The 22,788-nt window shown below is 42.4% G+C and overlaps 1 protein-coding gene across 5 annotated transcripts in view; it reads right to left on the bottom strand.

Annotated features, from left to right (window-relative positions):
• The window catches only part of LOC132896820 (glutathione synthetase-like), a 52,669-nt gene extending 30,604 nt beyond the window's left edge, over positions 1 to 22,065 (bottom strand). Inside the window, exon 1 of one of the 5 annotated variants that reach the window (XM_060937910.1) lies at positions 21,990 to 22,065. The gene's annotated coding sequence lies outside the window, so the exon portion shown is untranslated. Of the gene's footprint in view, positions 1 to 13,738; positions 13,816 to 20,571; positions 20,642 to 21,063; positions 21,168 to 21,658; positions 21,766 to 21,989 lie in introns of those variants that run through there. The other 4 variants (XM_060937908.1, XM_060937909.1, XM_060937911.1 and 1 more) reach the window with 4 other exon arrangements.
• Positions 22,066 to 22,788: the final 723 nt, after the last annotated feature.

The following is a 22,788-nucleotide window of genomic DNA, read 5'->3' as shown; positions in this document are numbered from 1 at the left end:
ATACAACTGTGTGTCATCAGCATAACAGTGGAAACTAATACAATGTTTACGAATAATATCGCCCAGAGGTAACATATATAGAGAAAAAAGCAGTGGACCCAAGACAGAACCTTGTGGAACACCAAACTTTACCTCGGTACGTCTAGAAATATCACCATTTATATCAACATACTGATAACGATCAGTTAGATAAGACCTGAGCCAGGAGAGGGCCATTCCCTTAACTCCCACAACATTTTCTAGTCTATCCAGAAGAATGGAATGATCAATGGTATCAAATGCTGCACTAAGGTCAAGCAACACAAGTAGCGAGACACAGCCCTGATCAGACGCCAACAGTAGGTCGTTTACTACTTTAACCAGAGCTGTCTCTGTGCTATGATGAGGTCTAAATACTGACTGATACATTTCATGGATGTTATTCCTATGTAAATATGAGCATAACTGCTGTGCCACAGCTTTTTCAAGGATCTTGGAGATAAAGGGGAGGTTTGATATTGGCCGATAATTGGACAGCTGACAGGGATCAAGGTCAGGTTTTTTAATCAGGGGTTTGATAACTGCTAGTTTAAAGGATTTGGGTACATAGCCAATCATAAGAGAAGAATGTATTATTTTTAAGAAGCGGTTCAATTACTCCAGGCATTATCTGTTTGAATAGATGTGTCGGTAAGGGATCTAGTACGCAAGTTGAGGCTTTTGATGTAGAGATTAATGAAAGTAATTCAGTTTCTTTTAGGGGAGTAAAACATTCTAACTGATGATCTGATAGTTATATTGTTAACTACAAGGTCACTTTCATTGTCTAACCTTAAATTAGTAGTTTGAATTTTTTGTCGGATATTCTCAATTTTGTCATTAAAAAAAATTCATGAAGTCGTTGCTACTACATACTGCAGGTGTGCATGTGTTGACAGTGGACTTATTCCTGGTTAATTTTGCTACAGTATTAAATAGGAATCTAGGATTATTTTTGTTATCTTCTATTAGGGAGGAGAAATATGTTGATCTCGCAGCACTAAGAGCTTTTCTATGCTTCAGGAAGCTCTCCTTCCAAGCTAATTTGAACACTATCAATTTTGTTTGACGCCATTTACATTCCAATTTTCGAGTGGTCTGATTTAATGTGCGAGTGTCATCATTATACCAGGGTGCTAATTTTTTGTCTCTGACCATTTTCCTTTTTAGAGGAGCTACATTATCTAAAGTATGGCGGAATGTTGACTCTAAGCATTCAGTTGCCTGATCAAGTTCTGCAGGGGCTGACAGTGACCCAATCAAAGTTGACAGCTCTGGGAGATCATTTATAAAGCTCTGTGCAGTAGTTGACGTGAAAGTACATTTAATACAGTAGCGTGGTGAGGTGCATATATTATTACTCAGACATATCTTGAATGAGATGAGACAATGATCTGAGATAACTTCAGACTGTGGAAGTATGACTATATTATCTACGTTTAATCTGAATGTTAGTATTAGATCAAGGGTGTGACCACCATTATGGGTCGGTCCTATGACATTCTGCTTAATCCCGACTGAGTCTAAGATGGACACAAACGCTGTTTTTAAAGGGTCTTCTGGGTTATCGAAGTGAATATTAAAATCTCCGACAACTAAAGCTTTGTCTAAGGAAATAACCAGATCTGAGATAAAATCTGCAAATTCAGAAAGAAACTCAGAATATGGCCCCGGGGTCCTGTAAATAATAAGCAATGGAATTAACTGGGTAGACTTATTTTTCGAGGCTACATACATTATACGAGTATGAAGAACTTCAAATGTATTAAATTTATAACCAGGTTTTTGTGTTACACCTAGATAATCGTTATAAATAACCGCGATGCCTCCTCCTCTGCCAGTTTGACGAGGCTGGTGTATAACACTGTATCCAGGAGGACTTGCTTCATTTAATGCTATATATTCATTTGGCTTAATCCATGTTTCTGTTAAACACAGTACATTAAACTCCTGATCAGTAATGAGTTCATTAACCATTAGCGCTTTAGATGTAAGAGATCTAATATTTAATAGCCCCACCTTTAGATCAAAGGTCCTGGCAGCAGCTGTACAGTCAGTATGATCTAATTTTATATTGATTAGGTTACTGGAACAAACTCTCTGAAAATTTCTACCTTTTTGTTGAGCTCGGGGAACAGACACACAGTCTCGATGTAGTGGGCCCTGAGTGACGACTCTGTGCAGCTGGCAGACAGTCGGTTTAGCCTGTTCGTCTGCTCCCTGGCCTTGGCTCTGGATTGTCAGAAATTAACTAGGCCTGTTCTGAGACTATGGCCGAATCCCATTTCACCCCTTGGACCAACCCCTTGGCCCTTCCCCTCCATTTTGCGCATTCACGTGAAGGGGTAGGGGTATCCCAATCCCAGTTAACGCGGAGGGGTAGGGGAAGGGGTAGGGCTTCTGTACCCCTCCAAACGGAGATTTTCCTGGAGCAGACTCCGAATGAAGGGGTTTGAGTGATTTCCCACAATGCCATGCGGATTTCAGCGAGATTTCATGCGGATTTCAGAAAGATAGCGGTTCCCGCGGCGAAAGATTGTCATAAATGTATTTTCTCCATTATTTACGTGTTTTAAGTTGTTATCCAGAGGAAACACGCCGCTTGATTCGCTTTCGAGCTGAGAATGAGCAGCGATTTCTGAAATCCAAGCTGCTGCTAAAAAGCTTTGGGAGTGAGTGTTGTTTTCGGTTGCTTTACTGCGTACGTTTTGTTCTGTTATTCTCGCTTTTATTGTTTACATGAGTGTTCTGACACCTCATTCTGTCGGATGTGGTGCACGAAGCGCCAAAGATATCCCATTCAGTGGTGTTAATTAACAAATCACACCCTGCCAGCAGAGATTTCTGCCTCTGGCTCTGACTGTAGCGGCTGGTCGCAGCCAATGATGCATTTGGTCGCGTTTTGCCAACGTAAACGCTGACGGAGGTACGCGATGACGTATGCGATCGTTGAAGGGCTATCCCAATACGTAAGGGTTGAATTTCAAGCCCTATCCCTTGTAGCTCAGTTTCAAGGGGAAGGGCCAAGGGGAAGGCGGAGGGGAAGGGGGAGGGGTAGAAATTAGAATTGGGATTGGGCCAAAGACCTATGCTGCAGGAAATGAGAGCAGCACCTTCCCGAGTGGGATGGATACCGTCCCGCCCTAACAGGCCAGCAGTGCCCTCAAAATTAGCCCAATTATCTATAATGCCCACACTGTTTTCAGAGCACCACCTGGACAGCCAGCAGTTCAGCGACCATAACCTGCTGTAAGCTACATCGCCATGCCGCATTGGGATGGGGCCAGAGCATACTACAGCATCGGACATCACCTTTGCTAATTTAAACACCTCTACAAAGTTACTCTTAGTAACCTCAGACTGACGAAGGTGTATATCATTAGCTCCTGCATGGATAACTATCTTTGAGAACCTGTGCTTGCCTAGGACCCTAATGCCGCTTTTCCACTACAAACGCGGCTGAATCGGGCTGAGCCGTGCCGTGCTGAGTCGGGCTGAGCGGGGCTGTTGGAGTTGCATTTCGACTACAACCGCGCTGAACCGTGCTGGCTGGAAGTGGGTGGACACATTGGGTGGACGTCACGTGATGTCGTTAAGCAGCGCAAACAGTGACATCAGTGATCTTTTAAGCGGTAGTCTCACAACCCGAATATTAAACAATAAACATGGAGGACATGGAGTCGTTAGTGTTGCTGGTCTTGGTGCTGTGGCTTGTTGTCACCGACAACGCGGACAGATACTGGCAAGAGCGTATAGATGAGGCGAGGCGCATAAGGCTTCAGAAATTCTCGCAATTCGTAATTCTTCTTCCGGGTTTGCGGTGTTTACAGATCGCAGCGCGCTCGCGGGGCGTGTGTGGGCATGTGAGGACACTCCTCCTCACCAATCAGTGCACAGGGGAGTGTCTGCTCACGCCCCCAGCCTCACTCGGCTCGCTTTGGCTCGCTTCAGCCCCACTCCAAAACGGTGCGAGTTTTAGGGGCTAAGCAGGGCTGAAGCGAGCTGAGTCGTGCTGTTTTTTGGTAGTCGAAACGCGAGCCGTGTCGGGCTGAAGTGAGCTGAAGCGAGCTGAAAAAGGGTAGTGGAAAAGGGCCATAAGATTACCTGCTATGTCCGGCGCCCTGGCTCCCGGTATACACCTGACTAAAGCTGCTGGTGCCCCTAAAGGCTGAGCTAATTTCACGTGCCGTATGATAGTCCCCCCCTATAACCAGAGCTCTTTCAGGTTTCTCAGTGGGTGCATCACTAAGGAGAGCAAACCTGTTCGACACGTGACGCGGAGAGGAGTGGTGCTCCCGTGGACGAGCCTCAGCGGTAGCTTTGGCTCTACGCTTATGCCGCCGAGCTGTCACCCATTCGCCCCGCTGTAAGGGCTCTAATGCCGGAGTTGGGGGATTGTTAACTCCACCTAGGGCGTCCAGACTTTCCCTAACAGAAACTACACTGTTCTCACGCTCACTAACCTGCTCTAAAGCCTGGACACGCGCTTCTAGCACTGTAATTTTCTCCGTCAGAGAGCTAACTAATCTGCACTTATCACAAATAAAGCTAATAAAGCTATCGCTAGTGACGGAGGAAGAATGACTAAACATCCTGCACTCAGCACACTGAACAGGCTGAAGGTGTGCCATGATGAAAAGATTCACGTACCTTAAATGAAGATCTGTTGATATTAAAGCAGATCAGATGTGGATGGCCTCCGCTTGTGGTCTTTACACAGGAGGAGAGAAAAAGAAAGCTTCCGGTCTCAGCGTTCTTCCAAAAAAAGAAAGAAAAAACTGGGGAAAAAAAAACGGAAAAAGGAAAGCGAAAAAGTACAAAACTGAAAGCGACAGTACAATAAAAAAGAGGATACTGGAAATTTATTTGTAGAAAAAAAATGCCCCTCCATGGTGAACATCTCAAAAACAAGTACTACCTTATTTTGTTACCTTTTTAAGTAACCGTACATTTATATTTAAAAAAAAAAACAAAAAAACCAAAATCGCCTCAGAATGCCTGATTCAAGTATATTTAGTATTTGTCCCAGGACATGCCGAAGAAACTCCAGAAGGACAGCCCGGCGCTGCTGCCGCCGCCGCTGCTGCCGCCGCCGACAATGCAGAGGTGGAGGCGCCTATAGAAGGTAGAGAAGAGGTGGACGGGACTGTGGATAGTGACGCCAATTATGAAGATTTAGACGAGGACGAATTGGTGGTGGTGAGTAGGCTGCCCATTAACATTAGTAGCTGTAGCACCCAACGTGTGGACCTAAAATTACTGGCCGATGACCCGGCGCTCTGGCTGAAAAAATTGACAGACGCAGAGAAATGCTCAATTGCGTGTAAAGGACCTGTGCAAATAACGTCACGAACAGATTTCCCAAAAAACAAAGATGGCAGACGATTCACAACCAGGCACTACTACATTCAGATGAAGAATGGGGAAACAATAAAAAGGTCGTGGCTTGTTTACTGTCAGGCCAATGATCACGTTGTTTGTTTTTGTTGCCGGCTGTTTGGAGAGTCTAACAAGCGTCTGAATACTGACGGAATAAATGATTGGAAAAACTTGGCAGCCTGCCTAAAGCTAGCCGCACACTATGCCGATCCACGCGGTACCGAACCGACCCCCGACAGGGCACGCACATATCCCCGACTAACTCACGACTGTTGACGAGTGCAGTCGCGATTGAAGCGACACCTAACGAGATTATGCGAACTAAGCATCATAAACATTCCGTTAAATATCACGTGACAACTTGATAGCTTTGTGATTGGCTATTGGATATAGTTACTGTTAAATCCAACACTTGAAGATGCTACAGGCTGAATTACAAATGACACAACATGGAATATGTAGCGCACTATCTAGGCTGCATGAGCTATTCTTTCCAACCTTAAATAGTGCACTTATATAGGGGAGTTAAAGCGATTTGGAATTCAGCCACACAACTTGAGCAGAGTGGCTTTCCAGCCCACTGTGTCTATGGATAAAGCTTCAGTCTATGGAATTACAGTATATACCTGCATTAGGTGCTACCAACACGTATTTCTCGCGCTAGAAATTGTGTTTAATGATGTCACGTGTTATATGCGAAAAATATGATTGGCTATTGCTAGCGACTCTCGCCGATCAGTCTGGCTCCCGATTAGTTTTTCGAATCGGCTGTGAGATGAGTCGGTACCATCGAAAACTAGTCTTTACGCCTGACTAGCGACTTCAGTTGGCTCGGTACGCTGAAAATCGGCATAGTGTGCGGCTAGCTTAAAAGACCACGAGAAGTCTGCTGACCACATCTTTAATATGGAAACTTGGAGAGAACTCCATCAACGGCTTGCACCAGGTACAGCGATAGGTCAAACGGAACAAGATCTCTTCATAAATGAAGTCACCAGGTGGTGAGAAATTTTGAAAAGATTGACTGCAATTGTCACACATCTTGCTGAGTGAAATCTGGCCTTTTGTGGACATAGAGAAACTGTACGAGCATGGAAATGGAAATTTCTTGGGCCCGGTTGAATTGATGGCTCAATTTGAGCCTGTAATGAGGGAGCATCTCAGAAGAATAGTGGCCAAAGAACTCTGACACTTATTTGAGCAAGGTCATTCAAAATGAATTGATATGCTTGGTCAGAGAGTCTACAACTAATGCAATAGTGGAGCATGTGAAGAAGTCCAAATACTAGTGTTATCATGGACTGCACCCCAAATGTTAGCCATCATGAGCAACTCTCCGTGGTGCTGCGCATTGTGAGCTGTGAAATTGGAAAAGGAGTGTGTCCATTCATGAACACTTTGTTGGCTTTCTTGTGGCAGAGGACACAACGGGCAAAGGCCTACTTGAGTTGTTTTTAGGACGCCTGCAAACACTGAACTTGGATCTTTCTGACTGTCGTGGGCAATCATACGACAATGGAAGTAACATGCAGGGTAAAAGACAGGGGGTCCAGAAGAGTCCTTGAGCTTAACGACAAAGCACTGTGTGTTCCATGTGGCAGTCGCACATTAAACCTGGTAGTTGGTGATGCTGTCAAGTCTTCTGTGATGTCTAAGCTTTTTTGGACTTTTACAACGACTGTACGCTCTGTTTAGTGCTTCAGTTCACCGCTGGACAATTCTCCAGAAACATGTGAAGGATTTCTCCATTAAACCCTTGTCGGCAACAAGATGGGAGTCTAGGGTGGATACTGTGAAAGCTGTGCGCCATCAGCTGCCTGAAATTTTGGATGCCCTGCCTGCATTGAAGGAGTATGCTGAGGAGAAGCAGGATTCTGAATGTGCCTCCAATACTGGCAGCATATACAAGGAAATGAAGAAATGGCCCTTTGTGGGGAGTACTGTTGTGTGGTATAATGTGTTGTTCCACATTAACAAAGTCAGCAAGCTCTTGCAGAGCCCCAAGGTGTCAGTTGAAGTCATGAGAAATGAAATCACTGCAATGATAGAATTTCTTAAAGAATATCACAAGCATGGATACAGTTCTGCCAAAACAGATGCCAGGGAGATAGCAGAGAAGACTGAGTTGGAGATATGGCCAGAGATGAGTCACAGAAAGAAAAAAAGGCAGTTTGAGTATGAGGGGAGAGAGGAAACTGTCTACTGCAGAAGAGATTTTCAAAAGAGAGTTTTTCCTGCACATGGTGGACACAGCCCTTGCCACCGTCAGAGAGATTTTTACATATGGAAACGGAGTTGTATGGATTTCTCTACTCCACTGACCTAATGAAAAATGCAATGCAGGGAGAGAAACTGGATGAATGTTGCCACAGATTGGAGAAAAAAAAAAATATGTTGATGCAGGGGACCTAAAGCAGGAGATAATTGGTGCAGTAAAAGCCTTCCCTCCACATATCTCATCACCATTCGAGATGCTTGATTATGTGTATAAGGAGAATATCCTTGACATTTACCCAAATTTGAGCAGAGCTCCAAGACTTCTACTCACTCTCCCTGTAACTGTAGCACCAGGTGAAAGAAGTTTTTCATCACCGAAACGGCTTAAGACGTATTTGAGATCTACCATGTCACAAGACAGGCTGTCCGCCCTTGCTGTTATCTGTATTGAGTATGAAGTCACAAAATCTCTGGACATGGACTCAATGATAACCAGATTTGCAGAGGCCAAAGCTCGCAAAGTCAGACTGTAATGACATGAGAGAGGATGAGCGACTAAAGAAATTCAAGGGAAAGGCAAAGAAGAATAGAAATACAGTGGTGATGAAGAGCAGGAGAAGTACAGGGAAAGAAGAGAAGAGTAAGAAAGGGACAAAGGAGAGAAAGAGAAACATACAGCAAAACAGGCAAAAAGATGAAGAGAAACAGGGATACAGACAGAGAGGAAAGGAAGAAAGGAACAAAGATAGAAGGTAATAATTGTAATTGTACATTTTGAATATTTGTTTCTACAGCTCCATGATTGACCTGCTGTTGTCTTGTGTTACAGAAGTGAAAAGAGAACAAGGGAGAAGACAGATGCCTAACACCAACTTCTACCAGAAAGGCCTGACTCTCTTTAAATTCAAATTCAAATGTGCTTTATTGGCATGACTGTAGAAATTCACAATATTGCCAAAGCATAAACACAGTAATGACAAAGTAAAAAAAAAAAGAAAGAAATGTAATGAGTAATAACATAAGAAAGAAAATTATAAAAAAAAACTATAAGAAGGCAAAATGTATCATAAATGTATAAAGTACACAAATATATATACCGTATTTTCCGGACTATACGTCGCTCCAGAGTTTAAGTCGCATCAGCCAAAAAATGCATTATGAAGACGAAAAAAACATATATACGTCGCACCGGACTATAAGTCGCACTTTTTTGAAGGATTATTCTATCCATAGAATCTGTGATTCTATCTGATGAGCGGCGCGTGGTTACTGCGCGACTGCATTGTTTATTTAATAAACGAACAGCTGAGCAGTGATACCTTTGCCCTGTAAGTAGCCTAGTCTGATTATTTTAAATATCTACTACTATCTTTAATACCATCACTATCGTTATTACTAATAGCCTATATTATTATAACTAATATTAGTAGCCTATTACTGATGCATTAATCAGTTTGCTTTTAGAATATTTTTACCAGTAGGGCTTATTATCGCCCCATGGCTCTTTCATCTGTGTTATTAAAGCTGTAGTCATCATCGAGGAGTGTCATTCTTCATTTTTGTCGAATTTTATTTCATCAAATCAGAGGTCAAGTAGGCTATAGGTATATCATCTCTAAAGACAGGTACGGTAGTAAAAACAACCGTCTAGTGCAGGGGTCACCAAACTACGGCCCGCGGGCCAGATCCGGCCCGCCACCCCCCTTTGACCGGCCCCCCCAGCCCCTCTGCCCCCCCATCACTTGAACTGGCCCTATGAGGCAATCCCCAAAAGTGGTCATGGCCTATTTTTTTAAATTGCTTTTTGGCAAATAATAACATGTCTGCATCTTGTATTTTGTTGATTTTATCAATTAAAATTGATATTTGGTTATAAAATGAACTATTCATATTTTCCGAATTTTCGTCATATGCTCGCGATCAAGCAGTGACAGGCAGTGCATGCGCAAAGAACTGTCAGTGTTCAGGACAGCAAAATGGCGAGCAGTAAGCGAAAAGGTGACAGAGAGTGCAGAGTTTTTAAAGAACAGTGGACCACCGATTATTTTTTCGTTCAGTGTAAGGACTGTGCAGTTTGTCTTGTATGTAAAGAAAGTGTGCCAGTTTTCAAAGAATATAATCTGCGTCGTCACTATGAAACCCGCCACAAAGCAGGGTTCGAATTATAAAATTTGACCCTATGGGGGTCTCTATTTAAAAAAAAAAAAAAAAAAAAAAAGCAATGCATACTCACTCTCCTGGACCAGCGCACTTTTGTGCACTGCAGTGCACAGCTTTCACACACAGGCGCGCGCATGCACACACACACGGTGTTGCATGCATATATATATATATATATATATATATATATATATATATATATATATATATATATATATATATATATATATATATATAGTTAAACAAAGGAAGATCGTTGTGAGATAGAGGACAAGTCTTCTTCGGACTTAACTTCACATTCGATATCGCAGGCTGCAAATTTCAGTTTGTGCGCATAGTGGTGTGGTGGTGAAGTACAGCCGTACATGTTGCGGTTTAATAACACGTTCAATACAAAGTTATGGCTGCATGGCGATCGGAAATGAAATGAGTTTTATTTATATTTATATGGTGATATAGGCTATTCAAGCTTATTATGGTGATATATGACGTATTTGAGAGAGTTGCACAGAAAATTAAGTTTGCTTCTTTCATGGGAGCCTGAGGGAATGGGAGCTCAGCTCCCATTGGCTCCCATGTAATTCGAACTATGCCACAAAGAGTATGCTAGTTTGCGAGGGCAAACAAGAGAAGACAGGATTCGGAGGATGAAATGCGGACTGGCTGCACAACAGAATGTATTCCTTCGCCAAACCCAGATCAACCAGGCTGCTGTCCGAGCTAGCTATAAGGTAGCTCACCTACTAGCTACCCATGGAAAGCCGTTTACTGATGGGGACTTTGTTAAAGTACGCATGCTTGCTATGGCCGAGGAGGTGTGTCCCGACAAGAAGGATGCGCTCAACGCGGTGAGTCTCTCCGCACCTGCTATGACCAGGCGAACCGAAGATTTGGGGGACAACGTGTATGACCAGCTGAATGAGAGAGCGTCAGAATTCGAGTTTTTTGCTTTGGCTATGGATGAGAGCAATGACGTGCAGGACACAGCACAACTGCTGTGATCTATTGCTCATATTATAATTTCACTGTTTTTTAAAATGTATTTATTTTATAGGCCTATTTATTTGACCTTTATTAAGTGCTGCATACAATTATTAATAATATCAACAGGCTTACCTACAATTTATAATTTTCCACTCACCTTTGCCAGTGTCAATCACCTCAACTAGGCAGATGTTTCTTACCTTGACAGCTTTGATATTTTTATTAGAAAATAAATAAATGGAATATCTGTGGTATTTCAAATTAAAACAAAGTGTGAAGACTTGATTACTACTTTTGCAAACCACTAGTAAAGATAAACAAATATGTGCCAGGAATCAAGTGTTGATATAGTAGTGTGGATATAGTAGTATGGCTATAGTAGTGTGGATATAGTAGTATGGCTATAGTAGTGGGGATATAGTAGTATGGATATAGTAGTGGGGATATAGTAGTATGGATATAGTAGTGTGGATATAGTAGTGTGGATATAGTAGTGTGGATGGCCGTGCCAGGCTAGTAATCTCTACTACACAATGAGGCCTGCTGGTGGTCAGAATTGTATAACCCAGACAAATATATGTGATATAGCTGACCCGACCCCGGCCCCCATCACAGTCAGGAACGACAATGTGGCCCCCAGAGAAAAAAGTTTGGTGACCCCTGGTCTAGTGAAAAAAAAAAACAACAACCGCTTTTAAATCCCCTACTTAAATCCTTAAAATGAGTCATTTAACTCATCTCTTGTATGATCTGATCTCCAATGGTGAAATAAAGCGGTTGTGATGAGTACAGTCTGTTATTTTAGAAGATAAATGTAATATATAATTTAATATATAGACTAATAAAAATTAATATTTTATAATATAATATCACGACATATTACTGTCTGTAACTGTTTGTCACTAAAGCGTTTTCTAAGATCATAATGTCTGATATTATTATTATTTTACACACACAATAAGCGCATGTGCGCAAAGTTATAGTAAACCACCCCCCGCCTTTTTTTTTTTTTGAGTCCCCGGACCCACCCACCTCCTGCGTTCTGGGACCTCCCACTTCACAAATTAAGCACTGCCTAAAATCACTACATAACTTATTTAAATAACTATAGGCCTATCATTAATAATAAAACACAGGTCAATCAAGTTTATCAAGCTGATGATTTCACTCCAAATCAGCAAATCCATTGAATTCCTCATCCTCGGTGTCGCTTCTGAACAACTCTGCCTCCAGCGGCAGATGAAGCGCCGTTTCCTCTTCTTCTGCGTGGCTGTCGTCAGACTCAGCATCAGCTCCAGTTATTCCGCGGTGGGGGTGAAAAAAAAAAAAAAAAAAAAAAAAAAACCACATATATACGTCGCACCAGAGTATAAGTCGCATGGCCAGCCGAACCATGAAAAAAAGTGCGACTTATAGTCCGAAAAATACGGTAGTTCTTTTTCTCAAAATGGTATAGCGGGGTGACTTCACTGGATTGAGGTCATGTATGTCGTCTTTTATGGCATGCAAGTACATATTTTGCAGCAGGTAGTGCTGCCTCTTTAACCTCCCCTAAAATATATTTTAGTTTCCCCTCATTTGTCCGTGTTGTCATGTCTGGGCAAATATGGTTGACTTTTGTGTTAAATTCATGTCTGAGGCCTGAATACAGACTACACTCAGTTAATCTCTATCTCTCTGTTTAATGATTATACTAACTGGCAGGGTTGTTTTACAATCAGGGTACAAAGTTTGTGTCACAGGGGTCCAAAATTCAAATTGATTCAAACTGGTTCTTGTACCAGTTTTTAAGTGAAGGACAAGTTAAAAAACAGATTTCAGGTAATTTGACATATGCGTATGGTAGTTTTGTGAAATCTGCTATAGAGGATGTGCAGTCACGTGACCTGCACGTGTGTACTCCGCCTACTCCGCCATATTGGACGGCATCAGGATAGTTTACCTTGCGCGAGCGTAATGGATCCAGGCAGTAATCCCCAAGAAAATTCGGAAAATACCCCATCTACATCGCGCAATTACTTGTCCAAGTTTGTTCAGCATCTTGAAGGTGACATGAGGCAGTGTTACGTGGAAAAGTGTTCCAGGTTGGGGGTTGCAGATCCGTACAACTTGCCGCAATCCTTGTTCAGGGAAATTCGGAGCTGCGGTGCCTGCGATTTGCCCGATCTGGCCTACCACGGCATTTACAATTTTCTCGTTAATCGTGTTACACTGGCAAAGCCCTCAAAGCTTACAAGAGCCTGGAAGCTTATAAATATTTTGTTGTGGGATGGGTCTCTCAACTATACCTCTGGAAGGTCCCGAAGAAGAATGTCTACTTGATAACCTCACGGGTAAGTGGCATTAAGACGTTTATCATAAAGAGACTATGCAGGACGTTTTATCTTAAGAATGTTCGTAATTTAAACTCAGTTCCAGATAATGACAGGGTTGTAAATATGCATGTTTTTGTCTGAAAAACAGTAACTCAAAGCTGTGCACGTTTGCGCGGAAGCTGCACAAATGTGCGCAGCTTTCTGATTAACTGTTTTCTTCTCATACTAATACTTCCTATTTTTCATGGACTGTAACGGCATTTGCTTATTTAGTAATTTTAATACAGAATTTACTCTGATGAAATTATTCAGACACTCCAACGCCCCCCCCCCCAAAAAAAAATCGGATCTGCGTGATTCAGCCGTGAAAAAGGCGCATCCGCCGTTTGCATCCCTGTTTAAACTCCTAGGTTAACCGACTTTAACCGGCTAATGAGGCTCGGTGGTCGGTCAAGATTTTTTTTTAGTTTTCACCATCCCTACTACGGATTGGCCTGTCAAAGGCATATATGAGCCAAAAAGATAAAACATTGTCATAGACTAGGCCAGGCATAGCCATTTTAAACGTTAGAGACTGTCTAGTTTCTAAGTATGCCGTTATCATTCAATCCGAAAATCAACTTAACAGATGTAATAGGAGTACTGAATTAGAAGATTACACCTACCTGATATGAAGTGTTCACTACAAATTCGGCTGGTAGAACTGGGGTTCCAGTTTTCTCTTCGCACAGCGGACACTCATTCTGCACGTCTCTCCTCGTCTGCGAGAAATCTATAAAATGACAGGCCCTCCTTTTGGCCCTGTCTATTGGTACAACCAAATGCTGAACAAGATATAACCATTCTCGAAAGATCTACTCCCACACACTTGATAATTAGAACGGGTTCGTCTAAGTTCTATGCGTGACCTTGCCGTCCAAAATGGCGGATAAACAAATATCACGTGACCTCGTGACGTCACGTGCGGGCTCTCTATAAGACAAAGATGATTAAGTGTAGCTTTAAGCAGGGCTGGGAGAAACAAATGAAGTGATTCTCGGAGAGGACATTTTTTTTGACAATTCAGAATCCACTACTTCCATAGTGCTTTTAAATATAAGGCTGTAAGCTTCGTGTTAGTTGTCTCTAATATTTATGTCCCAATATCTCGACCACATTTTAGGATGAAAATAATCATTTTAGATATATTTTATATTGAAAAATTAGCTTTCTCGGAGAGGACATTTTTTTTGACACAATTACATACTAATTTGATCAAAATAGTCTGAAAACTTACTGGCATTCAACATTAAAACTTAACTATGTTTCCAATGATATGGAACAAATATTTGTTTTATGGTATAAAGAATGATTTAAGTGCATCCCTTTTGGAGCTACCTGTGGTCAAAAAAAGCATTTTTTCTAAATGACACAAGTAATTTTGCTAAATATGACACATTGCCGTACATTCACCAAAAATAACGTTATCACCAAATTTTTTTTTTGCATGGTAAATAGAGCTATCACAGGGCTACAATAAACAACCAAGTTTATTTAGTCAAGCCTTTTGATATTGAAGATAATAAGTGTTAAATGTGATTTTTAGCTTGCGTACCCTGATTGTAAAACAACCCTTAGGTACAATCTGGAACTTAATTTCCTTTGGGTGGACATTGCGACCAAAGTTTATGTAAACTTACTACAGTTTGGGGCACATTATTAGTAGCAGTGTGCTATAGACCCCTTCGCAGTAAACGTCATTCATACGTAAGCGGAAATTGCGCGCGCAGCCTGGACCCAAAACAGACTCAGAAATGCCTAGTTGTTGTGTTGTCGGGTGTCAGAATCGTAGCAGTGATGGGGTTAAAATGTTCAGAATTCCAGCAGGATCTCACCCATTCCAAAAAAAAAAAAAAAACAACACGCTGACATCTATGACTACAAGCCATCAAACGTGTAGACTGGGATGAAAGCACTATCAAAAATGCGCGGGTTTGCAGCACCCACTTCATCACAGGTAAGATCAGGCTATTTATTAAATCTTTCTTTTTTATTCTTTCTAGTCTTCATTTATTGATGTAGCAAAATACTTTGGTAACGTTTGTCTGATTAGCTGGGTCATAGTTACACAATGTAATGAATATTGTTAGCATGTTAACTTAGCTTTGCATGCAATTTTGTTTGTAGGAGAGGTCTCGCTTGACTCAAGCAGTCCAGATTTTGTGCCATCATTATTTGTGTATGCCGAAAATCACAATTTTAAAGCAAGGATGGAAAGGTAAAATTGTGTCCCCTCACTCTAAATGCCAACTTACGTTGACTGCTCTAACCTAGCTCCCGCCCCGTTCAGTTTCATTTCTGGTCTCTCTGCCTCTCGCTTTTTACACAGCTCTGATTTCTCTTAGCTGCGCTCTTTACACTATCATTCCTTTCATGCCATTACCTCCTGCAAATTGCTGTTTAGTGTTGGTATTTGCTGTTGTAGCTAAAGCCACATTGCCATCACATCACTGGCATAATTTGATTAAAACAAAATGAATATGAAATGTCCCATTGTTAATCAAGTTGTACATGCCCGCACATAATCATATGCGTCTAAAGCAGGGGTCACCAAACTTTTTTCTCTGGGGGCCACATTGTCGTTCCTGATTGTGATGGGGGCCGGGTCGGGTCAGCTATATCACATAGAATTGTATAACCCAGACAAATATGACCACCAGCAGGCCTCATTGTGTAGTAGAGATTACTAGCCTGGCACAGCCATCCCACACTACTATATCCCACACTACTATATCCCACACTACTATATCCCACACTACTATATCCCACACTACTATATCCCACACTACTATATCCCACACTACTATATCCCACACTACTATATCCCACACTACTATATCCCACACTACTATATCCCACACTACTATATCCCACACTACTATATCCCACACTACTATATCCCACACTACTATATCCCACACTACTATATCCCACACTTGATTCCTGGCACATATTTGTTTATCTTTACTAGTGGTTTGCAAAAGTAGTAATCAAGTCTTCACACTTTGTTTTAATTTGAAATACCACAGATATTCCATTTATTTATTTTCTAATAAAAATAATATCAAAGCTGTCAAGGTAAGAAACATCTGCCTAGTTGAGGTGATTGACACTGGCAAAGGTGAGTGGAAAATTATAAATTGTAGGTAAGCCTGTTGATATTATTAATAATAATAATTGTATGCAGCACTTAATAAAGGTCAAATAAATAGGCCTATAAAATAAATACATTTTAAAAAACAGTGAAATTATAATATGAGCAATAGATCAAAGCAGTTGTGCTGTGTCCTGCACATCATTGCTCTCATCCATAGCCAAAGCAAAAAACTCGAATTCTGACGCTCTCTCATTCAGCTGGTCATACACGTTGTCCCCCAAATCTTCGGTTCGCCTGGTCATAGTAGGTGCGGAGAGACTCACCGCGTTGAGCGCATCCTTCTTGTCGGGACACACCTCCTCGGCCACAGCAAGCATGCGTACTTTAACAAAGTCCGCATCAGTAAACGGCTTTCCATGGGTAGCTAGTAGGTGAGCTACCTTATAGCTAGCTCGGACAGCAGCCTGGTTGATCTGGGTTTGGTGAAGGAATACATTCTGTTGTGCAGCCAGTCCGCATTTCATCCTCCGAATCCTGTCTTCTCTTGTTTGCCCTCGCAAACTAGCATACTCTTTGTGGCATAGTTCGAATTACATGGGAGCCAATGGGAGCTGAGCTCCCATTCCCTCAGGCTCCCATGAAAGAAGCAAACTTAATTTTCTGTGCAACTCTCAAATACGTCATATATCACCATAATAAGCTTGAATAGCCTATATCACCATATAAATATAAATAAAAAACTCATTTCATTTCCGATCGCCATGCAGCCATAACTTTGTATTGAACGTGTTATTAAACCACAACATGTACGGCTGTACTTCACCACCACACCACTATGCGCGCAAACTGAAATTTGCAGCCTGCGAAGTCGAATGTGAAGTTAAGTCCTTAGGTGTTATAAAGGAAGCAATCTCCTGAGCACAGTCTGACAAAGGTACTTGCCAGTAACCTTTTAACAAATCAAGTTTACTGACAAACTTCGCAGAGCCCACCTGATCTACACAATCTTCCATTCTCGGAAGAGGAAACAGATCAGGTTTGGTGACGGCATTGACAACTTGAAAAACAGGGTCCCCAACAAACAAATCTGTGTGCCAAGTCCATTTTCTCACCAATAGTGAATCTTGAAGAAAATATCCACAAACACTGTCCCGCATTTCACTTTCAGGTTGGACCAACTCATACAACCCAGCCAGCGAAGAGTCAGCTTGCTGCTCAGCAACCAACTCAATACGAGACACAGACACAGGGAAATAAGACAGAGGCAGTGAAAATTTCTCCAACAACTTGCTCTCACCAGACTGAAGTGTCGGCTCAGACTCTGCCCGCATCATAGCACGCGTTACCGCACAAGCAGGAAAAGTCTCAGGAAAATTTTGTGCACACTCATCGAGTCCAGCTCTCAGCTGTGGCACAGGATCTACCACCAAAGCAGGAGAAACATCAGACCACAGTTGAGCACCTACCAAGCCATTGCCAAGAATCACAGAGATCTCTTCAATTGGCAATGCAGGACAAACAGCAAGTGCAGCCTCACCCTGAAACAAGTCACAATCAAGCATTACTTTGTGTAGTGGCACACACAACATTTAAACTCATTCCCTGAACTGGCACTAAACTGCCCAGTTCAGAATTTTCAGACAGAGGCAACACGTCAGCTTTAATAAAAGAGTCAAATGCCCCTGTGTCTCTCAAGATTTTAACAGGCACTTTTACATCACTGCCAACCGTAGACACAAACCCCGTTCTAATGAATGGCAGATAAGAATCAAGTGCATTAACAGAGTGTATTAGCTGTGGCTCGCCATCAACCATATGGCTATCAACAGCAACAGGTTTATTAGAACGTCCAGGTGCAGCCAGGCCTGCACCCTCAGGGCGCGAACCTGGAGGTGGCTTAGTATTACCAGACTTGAGCATGTAACAATCAGCTTTCCAGTGGCCACGTTTATGACAAAAATTACAAATCTTATATGCATTACCAGAACCACTAGGCCCACTAGTAGGCAGAGGAAATCTGTTTGAACGATTAAATAATTCAGCAGGTGTACTACCACTATTGGCCTGAAAACGACGATCAGATGGAATGTTTTGATGGATTAACACAATCATCAGCTAAAGCAGCTGCTTCAGCTGCAGTACGAGCCTTGTGTTCACATACATAAGTGGCAACATGATGAGGAACAGAATTTTTAAAACTGTTCTAACACAATTAGGTCACATAGACCATCAAAATCGGACACTTCGACAGAACACCACCAGCGGTTAAAATAAGTTGTTAAATCCCGTGCAAACTCTAAATGGCTCTGTCTTGGCCCCCTTTTCCACAATCTAAATTTTTGCCTATAATGCTCTGGAACACGCTCATACGCTTTTAGTACAGCTAATTTTACCTTATCATATAGGGTGTTCACACGGCACATATTTGCATCGATGCTGCACCGATGTATTTTGTTGCGATATATCTTACACCGGTGTAAATTTTGCGCAGCGTTCACACGTCACAACCCTGCTTACTAGAGAGAAGCGTGTTAGCACCGGTGCAGCCCCACTTGCGGTCACACGGCAGTTTCTGCGACCGTGTTATAGTAGCAAAAACTTTATTACTATCATTTCCTTTGATAGTAAAGTTGAGATATTTCCTTTTATTACTATCATTATTACTATCATTTCCGATAGTAATAATGCAGAAATGAAATATGCGCATGCGTGAAAATGTACTTCTTTTTCCCGGTTGTCATGGCATCACCAAGCGCCGGGAAAACAACGTGGATGAAGACACCAGTGTTGCCAGATATTGCTGACGTTTTCCATCCCAAAATATGTTCAAATCCGTCAAAATGCACTTAAAACTGCCAAATCTGGCAACACTGGAAGACACGCAGTTCTGTTGTTGTTGATATTCGCCATTTTGGAAGCGCAAAATACCAGGATGCAAGTTATGCAATGCCCGTATGTAATCAACTCTCCTCACGCGTAGCGAGTCTAACCCTGTAGCGTTCAGACGACCCATTTTATATCGTTGCTGCCCCGCAAACTAGCATTTACTCCAGAGTAAATTTCTTAAACCACCTCCCGAGCAGGGTTAGATTTGCACCGGTTTAAGCAGCTTTCAGGGGCTACACCGGGATAACTTTGTACCGTGTGAACGCTCTACCGGGGCAGCCCCGGTGCTACACCGGAGTAAAAGTTGCCGTGTGAACACCCCTATAGTCTTGACTATCACCAGGCGACAAGGCTGAAAACGCCTCTTGCGCCTTACCAGTAATCACACACTGAAGCAATAATGCGCGAGCGGAATTGGGCCAGCTTTGCGCATCAGCTAAACGTTCAAACAAAATAAAAACCGTATCAGGATCGCTCTCGGAGAATTTAGGCACTAAACGCAAATTACCCCGCATGTCAAAACCCAGTGTATCAGATTGATCGACGCTAGAGTTTAACCGAGGCGCAGGTGTAATTTTGCCCTCCCTGATAACTTGGAGCTTAGGCTGCTGGGCCATAGAAGGTTCACGCTGCACGCTGCATGCTACACGCGTGTAAAGAAAAGTGGACAAACGTAGCATGACTTGCTCTGGGCCATAGAACGGCGTTCACGTTGCACGCTGCACACTTCACGCGTGAAGCATGAAATGAACATGCACACTTTTTTCTAGGCGTGAAGATGGAAATTCCAGTCAATGCATGCGGTCACCGCCGCGCCAGCCAATCAGAACGGGTCTAGGGAGATAACTATGCTTTCAGGGGAAAACTTCAGAAAAAATATAATTGAATGGTATAATTAAAAAATAGTTCTTCATCGGGATTGTCAAGCAGATTATAGAATGTTCGGTGAAATTCACCACGGGTTTCTCTCAGAAGGAAGTGTTCTCGGCTCCAAATTCTGTTCCTTTTTCTCTTCCTCTGTCTCAGTAAAAGCAGAATGAGGCAATCGTCGTCATCCAAAGAGTCCATATTGTTGGTTACTCGGTCAAAGTAGAACAGACGCAACACGTGAACATCCAAGCATGAAGTTTAATGGCCCAGGGTCCGGTTCTTCACGTGAACGTGTAGCGTGCAGCGTGCAACGTGAACCTTCTATGGCCCAGCAGCCTTATGTTCTAGATCTAAACGCGTCTGTTCAGTCTCCTGACGCAACTTTTCAACTGCTAGATCTTTCTGGAACTCCGCCTCAATCTTATACTTCTCATGCTGAATTTGTAACAGTAACAACTCTTTCCGCTGATCAAAACTCAAGCCTTCCATTGATATAGCCAACGGAGACGTAACTGAAACTGGTTCCCGCTCAATTAACACACCTGTAGCGACTAAGTTACTCTTCACAATTGCCTTAACCTTATCCTTCGCAAATTGACCATTTACCTCCAGCTGATAATGCTCTGCTAACTTAAGCAGCTGATCCTTTGTACACTGGTCTAATATCTCCTCCGACGGAGAAGCAATAAAATCTTTAACTTCCACCGTCGGCATTATACCGCAGTGCGCAACGTTGAACAAAAACAAAATTAAGCGTCTGACTCCATGCACAAGCCCACCAAACTGAAAGCCAAACAAAAACAATGCCTGTCCCGCTACCTACAAAGCCCCACAACCTACTTAAGCTGCGGCCTAGCTCTTCATGTAACTACTGGCGGTGGGTAATTAAGTGCCAAAACCCAGTAGGGAGAAAAAGCAACCAGAAACTGGCGACTCCTCCCACACTATGGAAACACTCCCGAGACAATTGCTCTAACCGCTTTCACTACAACACTACAGAAACCCCCGACGAAGTCCAAAGGGACAACGCCGCTCCACCTAACAAGGGACATTCATCGCTCATTTAACTCGAACCAGTGCAACAAGTCAAACACTTACCTTATTAAGCGTTGCGCACCGAGGCAGAGCTTCCAAAGTTTACCTCAAACAAAACTGCGCCTCCTCAAATAATAGAGACTTCCCGTTTCATTAGCTCTACACCTGTAACCTGAGCTAAACGTGAGGGAACACTACGAAATGACGTACCTAATGACGACATGCCATTCGCAAAATTGACCCCGCAACGCTTGCAGATCAAAAAAACTGCATCAAACAATTTAAAAAAAAAAAAAAAAAAAACGGGTTCTAAATTCGACGAGCCCCCATTTGTCACGGCTTGGCTCAAACCATGACAAAGAGGAGGACACAGGGGTAAAGTTCAAATAATTTATTATAATAACAAAATACAAGAAAAATCAACAAAGTGGAATGCGTGAACAATGAGCTCGTGCGTGTTACATGCAAAAAAAACAAAAAGAAAAAAAAAAAAGAAGCTCCCACGGGAAACGGGGGAAAAGTGGTTTTAAGGACGTGGCGACACCGGGCCCAGGTGTCGCCAATTCCCGGGATGGTCTGCAGCCACGCCTACAAGGAACACACATACACACACAAAGGAAAACAAACACAGACAAGGCCAGCAGACCATCACACTTACCCATGTGCGATGAACGGTCACCGAGTTACACGCAATCCAAATTTGCAAGGAAAGATGAACAAGAATAAAATCAAAATGGCGGGAAAAGTAGGCGGGCGGAAAATGACGTCATAGAGTGCACTGGACTCGGCTGGGAGTCCGACCGAGCCGCACGTTTTCGTATGCAGCCTGCCTGCGTGCGATGCACGCTTATTGAGTTATTAGCAATCAAAATCGGTACGGAAGATGAATAATAATAAGAAGAAGAAACGCATAGAAGAACAATAGTGATGCCGTGCTCTGCACTGCATCACTAACTAGCAAAATATCCTCAGCTCACAGAGTATCTCACCTTTCATGTGGAAAAGCCCGTCTTCTTCGGAGTTTTACGGCAGCCGGCATCCAAATAGTTGCATTGCTGCCATCTACAGGATTGATGCCTACTTAAGGCCCAATTACACTATATCCTACTATATAGCCCAGTGCCCAGTAAAAACTTTAAGAAAAATCGTCTTCCCTTTCCACTTGATCCTATTTCTAAAATGCTTTTCAGCGTCACCTCTTCCAAACCAAGTCCACGCATCTGTGCGAGCAGTTCCTGTCTTTGACTGTCATAATTTCTGCAAAAGAGTATGACATGATGAACAGTCTCAGGTTCCTGACAAGAACACAGACCATTCTGATGCTTTCCCAATAAAAACAAAGTGCTATTTAAAAATGTATGCCCAATTCTCAACCTTGCAAAAATAACTTCCTCCTTTCGATTACTCCCTCTTTTACAACCACCTGAGTCAGTTACTCTACTAGAAATTGAGAATAGATGCCTACCCTTTGTTTCTTGTTGCCAACTCTGTTGCCATTTTAAAATTGTTTCTTGCCACACAATACTCTTGCCCTCTGATTTTGATAACTTTATATTTACATCTATGGACTCTCTTTGACAAGCTTTCTTGGCTAATTTATCCACTTTTTCATTAGATGTGACACCTACATGAGCTGGGACCCATATAAACGACACCTCTATCCCTCTTCTTTTCACCTCACTAATTATCAGTAAAATCTCATAAATGAGATCCTGTCTGCTTTTTGATGAACCTTTTTCAATGCAACTAATAGCTGACACAGAGTCACTACATATCAGTACTTTCTGA

This window comes from Neoarius graeffei, chromosome 13 (genome assembly GCF_027579695.1).
Source record: "Neoarius graeffei isolate fNeoGra1 chromosome 13, fNeoGra1.pri, whole genome shotgun sequence".
NCBI classification, from domain to species: Eukaryota; Metazoa; Chordata; class Actinopteri; order Siluriformes; family Ariidae; genus Neoarius; species Neoarius graeffei.
Note: the sequence above shows the minus strand (reverse complement) of the source record. Positions and strands in the feature narration are given on the sequence as shown.